General features: G+C 41.7%; 1 pseudogene; it reads left to right on the forward strand.

Annotated features, from left to right (window-relative positions):
• The first annotated feature begins 8,743 nt into the window (after positions 1 to 8,743).
• Positions 8,744 to 10,028, forward strand: LOC118708444 (annotated as a pseudogene).
• The last annotated feature ends 204 nt before the right edge of the window (positions 10,029 to 10,232 follow it).

Raw genomic sequence — 10,232 nt, forward strand, 5'->3', positions numbered from 1 at the left:
GGAATAGCGAGACAATACATATTTTATGTTCTAAGCCACACAGTTTGTGGTACTCTGTCACAACAGCCCTAATAAATTAATACAGATTGGTTTGGATATTGGTAGTTTTAAAAGTGGTCCAGGTGATTCTAATGTGCCAGGATTGATTTTCACAACTATTAAAACTAAGAAGTATATGGCAGGGATAACCTGGGTAGAAAATACTGTCAAAATCAGGTTAGAAGCCATGCAAATATAATTATCACTGTATAACATTTAAAACTTAGGAACATGGGAGTAATTTTAATACCTAGTTATATATTTCTTCTGAACTCGGGCTTCACATTATAAAAGAGTTACTTTCTGTCTTGCTCCTCTGCAATTTCTTGCCTTGAGCTCATTTTTTAATATAATTATTCACCTTCAGTTTCTGCATTTCCACTGTGTGCTTTACAGGTCTCCTCATGGTGTAGCCTTTAGTTGTCATGCCTCAGGGCACTGTCTTGCACCTTTTCCTCTCCGACCTTATCCTATTCATTTAGAATATAACATTTCTCCAATTTGTCAAAGTTTCTTAGAATTCTGATCCTGCAGTCCAAAATTCTAATTCCCATTAGTCAAGGAGAGTCCCCAGGACAATTAAATTAAGAATTATATGAACTCTGGGAGGAATCAATTTGGAGATCAGATAATGGAAGGTTTATTATATTATGCACTGCATTAAAGTGTAAAGATGTATGAAAGATAAATGGTCAATGTATGAATTATACAACAAGTTCCTTAAACAAGACTGTAAGATCATTCCCTGCCCAGGCATAGTATAAGATATAAAATCTTGTCACTGTCATCAAAGTGTGGTTCACAGGCCAGCAACATTGGACAATACCTGGGAGCTTTTTAGAAGTGCATTTTCAACAAGATCTCAAACTCCATTCTAGACCTACTGAATCTGAATCTGCATTTTTACAGCATTTCTAGGGAATTGCATGCATATTACATATTGAGAGATAGCAGTGTAGAAATGGTTCCTGCCTTGAAGAGCTCACCATGGTTGAAGAGGCAAGATACAAACTTGGTAGATCAGTGCTTCTCAAAGTATACCCTGGAGGACCATTTGTATTTGAGTGACCTTCAATACTTGTTAAAAGAAAAGGTACATTTGGCCCCTTCACAGCCCACTTAATTAGAATCTTTGGGGATGGGTCTCAGAAATTTACATTTTGACAAGTTATCCAGGTGACTTTGATACACATTAAAGGCTGAGAGTAATTGCTCCCAAACAATGGCAATTTATTTAACTTCAATACACCTGGGGAATAGGACACCCTTCCATTAGTAACAGTAGTTCATACTGGCAGCATTCTAGAAGGGCAACTGCCCTCTCCTAGACCAGTTCATCCAAAGGATGGTCCACAGATCAATAGCATGGCTATCCCCCGGGAGCTCTGTAGAAATGTATAATTTCAGACTTTACTCTATATCTACCATTATAGGCTGGATTGTGTCCCTCTCACATTTGTATATTGAAGTTGAATCTCCAGCAGCTCAGGAACATTAAGAGGTTCTTAGGTTAAAATGAGATCTTTAGGGTGAGCCTAATCCAGTATGACTGGTATCCTTATAGGAAGAGGAAATGGGGACACGATGTATGTGTGCACAGAGTAAAGACTATGTAAAGCAGGCTAAGGTGCCAAGGAGAGAGGCCTCAGGAGAAAACAGTCTTGCCCACACCTTAATTTTGGACTTTGAGCCTCTAGAATTGTAAACAAATTTTTGTTGGCTAGGCCACTCAATCTGTGGCAATTTGTGATGCCAGCACCCTGGTAGACTAATATGCCTACTAAATTAGGATCCGAATTTGTTTTTAATCCTTACCCAAGGATATGTTTTTATTGATTTTTAAAGAGAGAGAGGAATAAAGAGAGAGGGAGAGAAAGAGAAACATTGATCGGTTGCCTTCTGCATACTCCCCAACTGGGGTTTGAACTTGCAACCTAGGTATGTGTCCTGATGTGGAATCGAACCCACAACCTTTTTGGTGTACAGGATGATGCTCCAACTAACGGAGCCACCCTTCCAGGGCAGAATCTGCATTTTCAACAAGATCTACAGGTAATTCATATGTATAAAAAAATTTGAACATTTAGAGGAGGATCCAAGATGGCTGCACAGGTAAACACCTAGCTGCAGCTGCACACAACAATTTCAATAAAATACAACTAAAATATAAAATGGAAATTGCCCAGAGCTATAGGAAGTCGACTGACTCTAAACTCTACAACAAGAAGAAAAGAGAAAACCAGAAAGAAAATCAGAGGAGCTGTAAAAGCCTAAGGTACGGAGACATGCTGCACGCGCACGGAGAGGACGGAGCCGGAGAGGAGGGGGAGACTGAGTACCTGGCTGGCATTCCCTAGTGGGAAGGAAATAAAAGCTCCGGACTGGGCTGAACCCCAGTCCGACAGCGCTGAACCCCAGTTCTAGGCCAGAACCTGGGGACCCAGGCTTAAACAAAGGGAGCCTGGGCTGTGAGGCGGAATCCCAGGGGAGCGGCAAAGGGCAGAGCCCCTGGACTGCGCGCAGAGGACGGACTGTTGACTCTGATGCTAGACTGCCCTGGTGGGAAGGAGACAAAGGCTACAGGCTGGGAGGAGTGCGATGAGGAACGTGAGCCGCCACCGGACGCCAGCAAGCCGGGCACCAGCAAGGAGCCGGGCAACAGGGTCCCCGGGGAGGGGGGGGCGGACGGGGGAAGGTGCCACTGGGCCCTTGACCACTGATCGCTGGCCACGAAGCCAAGGCTGGGGGCTGCTTCCTGGGTGTTGCCAACCCCAGCAACAGGCTGAAGCCGCGCAGGAGGCCGAGGAGAACAAAGGGGAGCCACGGGCCAGCCTGCTGAGCTTCCAGGATGAGGAGGAAGAAACCGAAGTTTTCAATGTGAAGAAATCAACTTATAGCAAAAAGATAGTAAAATTACTTAAGAAAGAATACAAAGATCTTGAAAAATCGGAGATTAAGACAGAACTCAATTCAGCAGCCAACATTGCAACATAAATGTGGTTTTTTTTTAAAAAAAATAGACAGAATGTTGGAGTGGCGGTGGCCAGGCCCAAAGTGGCCAGGCCCAGGGTAGTGGCAGCTGGGCCCGGAGCAACCAGGCCTGGGGAAGTGGCAGCCAGGCCTGGGGCGGAGGCGGCCAAGCCCAGGGTGGCCAGGCCTGGAGCAGCCAGACCCAGAGCAATTGGGCCCAGAGCAGCCGGGTCGGGAATAACCAGGCCCAGAGCAGCAGCATCCAGGCCCGGAGCGGCAGCAACCGAGCCCCAAGCAGCAGCGGCCAGACCTGGAGCAGCTGGTTGTGGATCGGGCCAGAGCAACAGAGGCCTGCCCCGGAGCAGCCGGGCCCGGAACAGCTCACTCCTCGCCTGCCCATACCGCAGGGCTGCTTCTCAGACATGGCTGGAAACTTTTGGGGGAACTTGAGGGTCTGCTGAATCAAGTGATGAAGGCTTAGATCTGGATATGCTGAGTTGTTGTAGCGCTGGGGTGTTGATCTGTGAGTGCCTTGTGTGGGGTCTCGATGAGGTTGGTTGATCTATTTGGAAATGTCTTTTGTGTGAAGTGTATCCTTGGGCATGTGGAGGTACTATTGATTTGAGAAAATGCTAAGTAATTGACTTACTACCAAAAAAATTAAAGTTCTGAAAGTTTAAGGTCTCTTGCCAAAAAGAGGTTTTAAAGCTAACACCATAATTTTAATGGAGAAAGGGGAGGACAAGCCCTTCCCACCCAGAACAGGTAATCCAATTCCAGCCAGCAGCTATCTTTAAACAATGTGTTCATTTACATTTGAATGGCTTGGCCTTTTGATAGCTTAAGGGCAAGTTTACATGTAAATAAGTTTGCTTCTCAGTTCCCAGGGCAGAAAAAACAAGGTTTAAAATTATTAGATCTTAAAATTTATTCTCAAAAATATAAAAGTTTATTAATTAAAAAAAAAAAACCAAGGAATTAAAAAACCTGATGAACAATATTAACTGTTGATTATAATACAATCAGAGATACGGGAGGGGAGTGGACTGACAATTCTTGGGGAAAAGGGGAGTGGTGGATGCGGGAAGAGACTGAACATAAACTGTGCACCTATGGATGAGGACATTGGGGGGTGGGGAAAGGGCAGAGGATTGGGTGGGAACCTGGTGGAGCGGGGAAGAAATGAGGAACCTTTGTAATAATATGAACAATAAAGATTGATTAAAAAAATTTTTGAGAGGCGCTAGTCTAAGACAGTGGTTGTCAAACTCTCAGTGAACTTGAGAATTGGTTAAAATACAGATATCTGGCCCCACCCCAGAGATTCTGCTTCAGTAGGCTGAGGGTGGGGCCAGAAAAAATAACATTTCTAACAAGCCCTCAAGGGGATGCCACTGTCCTTAGTCTGCTGACCACACTTGCTATTTGGGCCCAGCAGCACTGACCTTATCTGGTAATTAATAGAAAGCAAATTTTGAGTCCCCAATCTGGACTTACTATTATTACCATGTTTTCTAACCCTATAGAGATTCTGGGACTGGGCCCAGAAAAGTGATTCTGAAGTTCAAGTTTGAAAGCTGGTGGTCAACAAAATCTGTATAAAGGATCCAGGAGTACAAAAGTTCCCCCTGCAGCAAGAGGCTGATTTAAGATTATATATGCAATCTTAAAATCAATTGTAACTTGAAACACCCCTAGCCTCCCAGGTGAATATTTTGACATTTTCCTGGAAGGCATGCTCTCACCTCTCCATTAAGAATCTCTGCAAGAAAATGACTGTGGGCAGTAGCTAAATCAATAATTCTCTGCATCAGAATCACCTGACTTTTGGGTACCACCCCAGCTTTTGATTCCTTTGGTTTAGGACAGTATTCTAGAACTTATCTGTCTCAGCAAATTTCAAGTTGATGCTAATGATGTCCATTCAGGGATCAAGGCTTGTAAAATATTGGGATATGAGTCAAACCTTGATTTCATGGATCTGTGCTCTGCCTAATAGCACTTCATGTACTGTATTTTCTCCTTCTCTGGCTTGGAGCACAGATATGATGCCTGGAACTAAAGCAGCCTTCATGGGACCACAAGCTTACATATTTAAGGCAATGGGCCAACAAAATAAAGATGGTAGAGTAGCCAATTAGAAACACAGAGCCAATGCCAATAACCCCCTACCCCAGATGCTGCATTTTGCGGGATAATTATACTTATTCTTTGAGCCATAGAGAATTGAGTTGTCTGTTAATTTAGCCAATATCACTTCTAACTGATAACAGACTAATCTGTATAATGATAATTATAAAAATAATAGTGATAATAATAATAATAAAACCCACAGCAAGTAACCTAACGTAACCAGGCTTCTTTCTCTTAAGTTAGAACATAAAAGAAAACCACACACACAAAATAAACCCCAACAGCATAAGAAAACCATAAAACTACCACCTACTATCCTTATCATGGTATAAAATAAAGGGCATTTTAACCTACACAAAAAGGCAGAAAAATTGAATCGATTAAATGTAGCTTCCAAAACATCTTTGCTCCTCATTTTGTTGAAGGTGAGTGAAAACTTGTCAGAGATCTCCAGACATCTACAGACAGACTTATAGTTCAGGCAATCTAAGATACTTATTCACTGAGTAGTCTCTATGTAGCTTGCATCATTAATTACTAATAGATAAAACTCATTTAGCTTTTTACACATATGTTTGAATTTGACTGTATCTTCCTGGCTCACACTAGACCTCTAAGTTTAGTCAACACCTTCCCATCAAAGTTCCTTTGACCAGTTCATAAATTGCTCTCACTTGCTGTATCCTGATACATGTGTCCATATAAACACACATATGCTCATTTATCCATCAGCAAGGAAATAAATAGACAGCAGAGTGGCAGAAAAACTAAAAAATGGCATGTGTATCTTAAAATATGCTTTACTGATGCTGAGAAACTGCTTTGCTCAAACAGAAACCCAGCCTGATTTTTTTTTTTTTTTTGTTACAAAATAATTAGTCCCTAAGTCAGCTTTTCATCTTATGTTAATGAGACCCCCTACAGTCTTGGCTCATACCTTCAAATTAGAGATTGATCTATAATTAATAAGGCTTCTAATGATGGTACCTGAGACAAAGGAGATCATGGGGGCAGCTGGGAAGAGAGCTGAGAGGTGGAGAAAGGGCATTGACAGTTGCATTCTTACCACATACTAAGTTGGCTCCTGGTGACAGAAGCAGGTGTCTCAGGGCAGCAAGTCTGCTGGCTCAAGCTCCTCTAATAACGAAAGCAGCTAAGCTGCCCCTCTGAGCTCTTAGGAGGGACTATGGGTGCCTGCTTGGCCCCTGCATGAAGTTTTCACCCCAGCTTAAAAAACTTGCTTTGAATTGCTTTTTTTTTTTTTTTTTTTTTTTTTTTAAGCACCAGGTGAAGGATTAGTTTCTCTCTAGTCATTTTTGAAGCTGTTACTTCTCTGTACTGTAGTTTTACAGACTCAAAATTTCCAGAGATTGAAAGAGAGAAGCACTTGCTGATTAATTAAAGTCTAATTTTCTATTTTATCATAATTGCAGCAGAAGAGAGGGAAAAAAGTAAGACTTATTATTCCAAAAATGAAAATGATACCCGGATTGTTTTGGCTTATTATGAGCTCTGTGTTACAATTTGTTTTAAATTGAATCAATAGAACAAACATGGAAATGAGCTCTGTGAAATAATTTATTTTTAAAGGATCTTAATGAAAGCCTGCATCATTTCATTTCAAAATTTTTAGCCTCTGCCTGGATAGACTTAATAAAGACAAAGGAAAGAGGAGAGTAGGTAGATCAGAGAGAAACTGACAGTCAACCTGTGTGTGGTTTTACGACCTTGACTTCTAACCCTTTTAAGCACTCCAGTTAGCTCAATAAACAGTTCATTTCAGTTCACTTCAAATTTTTAGGCTGAGCACAATCCTGGAGAGTCAGGGTGGCTGAACTGAAACATACAGGGAGCATTAGAGAGGCTGGCTGCTTTGGCTCTGTCTCCTGCTTTGGTCCTGGGTATGTGGGCTGGGGTGTGAAGGTCGTCAATGTGACAGGTGGTGACCTGGCACCCTGTGACCAGAGCTGGCTCTCCCAATGCAATTACCTGCCTCACTGGTTCTAATGGGAAGGAAGGGTTGGTTTTACCTCTTCACTTTCTGCTGAATAATTTACAAATCATTATAACCACTAGTTCTGGGGGGAGAGAGGGAGGAAAGTAAGGGGGAATGGTCAGTAGAGGACACCTGGAGAATTTTAAGTTTGCACTTTGTAACTGTTCCGATTAGGTTGGCTAAGTGCAATATAGTGCTAAGTGTAAAAGAAGTAGGTTACAAACTTGTATATATTTTATACAACTATCTATATTACAATGTTCTATATATTTTATATTCATAGTATTTATAGATATTTGTGTAGATATGCATTTATAATACATAATTTATATGTAATATATGCATATATTTATATAATGTTATATGTATAACTTACACACATACAATTCATATTTTAAACATATTTTATGTATGTACTAGTATCTATGACATATGAATATCATATATAGTGTCTGCATGTATACCATGTACCATACGTTTGTATGCATATTACATTTAAATGTAACATATGTAAATATGTTTATATGTGTATATTTATATTTACAAAATATTTCTAATCTAAATAGCAGTGTTTATATAAATTAGAAATATTTTGTGTTTGTGTGTATGTTTAGATAGGATATAGAATATACACCAAAATATCAAATAGATAAGGTGGTCATATCAGGAAAGTAGAATTGTGGATAATTTTTATTCCCTTTGTGACTTTCTATTTTCTAAAAAAATCTAGAAATATAAGTGTAACTTTTGCAATCATAGAAAAGTAATTTAAAGGAAAGAGAGAGGAGCCCTCCTAGGTCCTGCATATCCTCAGGACAATTATTTTTCTGCCGTGACGAGTGAGAGTTCCTGTTCTCCTGATCATGGCTTCTTTCTTCATCACAGATTGCCATCTGTGTCTGTATCATCTGGGCCAAGCCACAGGCTCTGCAAGCTGCATGGGTCTGGAGGGTTCTAGGAATGGTCTCTGTCCTCCTTCCCTTCCATTGGCATGCATGAGCTCACTCATCTGATAGGATCACAGAGAATCATGGGAGTCCCTTAAGTGTTCTTGGTGTTCACTGATGCTAATACAATTTGTCACATATATGTCTTCCTTCCCTCAGTCTTTCATGACAGACAGGAGGAAATGAAACTGAATCTGATAATACACATGTTACACAAGTTCCAGACCAGTAATTTCATGTGTACAAGAACTAGGTCCCTGGGCATCCCCTTTCCACTGAGATTCTGATTCCGGAGGTCTGAAGGGGGTCCAAAGAACTACATTTCCAACAAGTTCTCAAGTGATGCTCAGGTTGATGGTCTCTGAACTACTCTTTGAGGAACCAGGTCAAATGATTCTGAGTCTGGACCCACTTTAGCAGCACCAACACCAATGTTTTTGTTAGAACCACAGATTGTCAGAGGTGTTGAGCCAGGATTTGCTTTTGAATTAGGTTCCCAAAATATTCAAGTGCACATGGCAAAGGATGGTGAAGCATCTGGATGGACACTAATTGGGAAAGGCACATTACTCTACAGAGGGAAAAAGCCCAGGACATTATGGCAATAATGCTGTCCCATGCCTACAGCTCCACAGCTGTGGGTCGGTGGCCTGCCTGAATGGGGAGCAGGCGACCCGCTGAGGAGAAGAGTGTCAACACCACCACGTGCATTCCTGTGCCTGTCCTGAGCGTGTCACTGAGACTGTCAGTTGCCAGGGTTGTAAAATGAAGGCACCAAGAGCCAATACAAGGGTGTATATCAAGACACCTGTTCGTGGTGAAGAGCCCATTTTAGTTGTTACTGGATGTATAGATACTGCCCTGGCCAAGAGAAATCCTCTCAGCTGCAGAGCAATTCTCCATGATTCCTGCATCTGGAAACAAAAGTGGGCCTGCCCTGGGAGGGTTATCAAGTCCTAATCTGCCCACCAAACCACTGTTCAACTGAGGGTCCCACATGATGTGGTAGGATTAGTAGTTGGACCCAAAGGAGCAACTACGTATCAAAGTGATTCAGCAGCAAAACCCACATACATAGTAACTAAGCAGAGATGAGAAGCCTGTCTCTGAAGTAACCGGATGTCTAGAAATATTGATAGAGCATGAGAAGAATTGAAATGCAAATAGGAAACTACATTGAGCTCAATGAAGAGAATTATTTCCATTACAAATGTATAGAAGCGTTGAAAGTGGCACTCTTAGCTCTGAGTGGCTCTCCTCCAATCCAGATGCTTCTAGCCTTGCAAGAATGTTACCCAGTTATTAAAATGATAGTCCCAGTTCTCTGGATAGTTGTTCCTCAGATTCTACTAGAAGCAATAGGCTGGCTGACTTTATCCAACAAACCCCTCTACCACAGGAATCATTTGTTTTGGAGATACACTGTCATCTCTATAGGCTCAGAATATCTTGCAGCTGATTCTCCTACCTTTAACTCTTTACCAACATCCATGCAAACTATTTGGACTCCATTTGAAGCAGTTAACCCACTCTCTGACTTTGAAAGCCATCCTTCTGGTGACATGAAAACTCAGAGTAGAGGAAGTCTGCCCCCTACATTTTCTGAGAGCATTGAACACCCATTTGCTTGAAGGATTAGGAGCAACCTACCTGGTACAAGCAACTATGTTGGCCAGGTTCCAATATACATCCCAGCTTTTTCTAATGGTACCAATAGTTACTCCTCTTTCAGTGGTGGAGTTTCTACCTCAAGCTCACCTGAAGAATCAAGATGAAAGTAAGACTGTATGATTTACTTTGAGAATGAAGTTATTGCTGCCCTAGTGCCATGTGGCCACAACGTCTTCTGCATGGAATTTGCCAATAAGATCTGAGAAAGGAGAATACCGTCATGTCCAGTTTGCCAGATGGAAGTTACTCAGGCCATCCAAAATCACTGTTAACACATACATATACAGTATATACAAAAGATAATATACTACACACACACATCCCATATAATAAAAGCTTAATATGCAAATAGACCAAAGAGTGGAATGACTGGTCACTATGATGTGCACTGTTCAAAGCAGGAGCTGCCCTCTGGTGTCAGTGTGCTTCCACAAGGGGAGAGCTGTTCAGCCAGAAGCTGGGCTCACAGCTTATTC

The sequence above is a fragment of the Pipistrellus kuhlii genome, unplaced genomic scaffold, assembly GCF_014108245.1.
Source record: "Pipistrellus kuhlii isolate mPipKuh1 unplaced genomic scaffold, mPipKuh1.p scaffold_m20_p_6, whole genome shotgun sequence".
Taxonomy (NCBI): Eukaryota; Metazoa; Chordata; class Mammalia; order Chiroptera; family Vespertilionidae; genus Pipistrellus; species Pipistrellus kuhlii.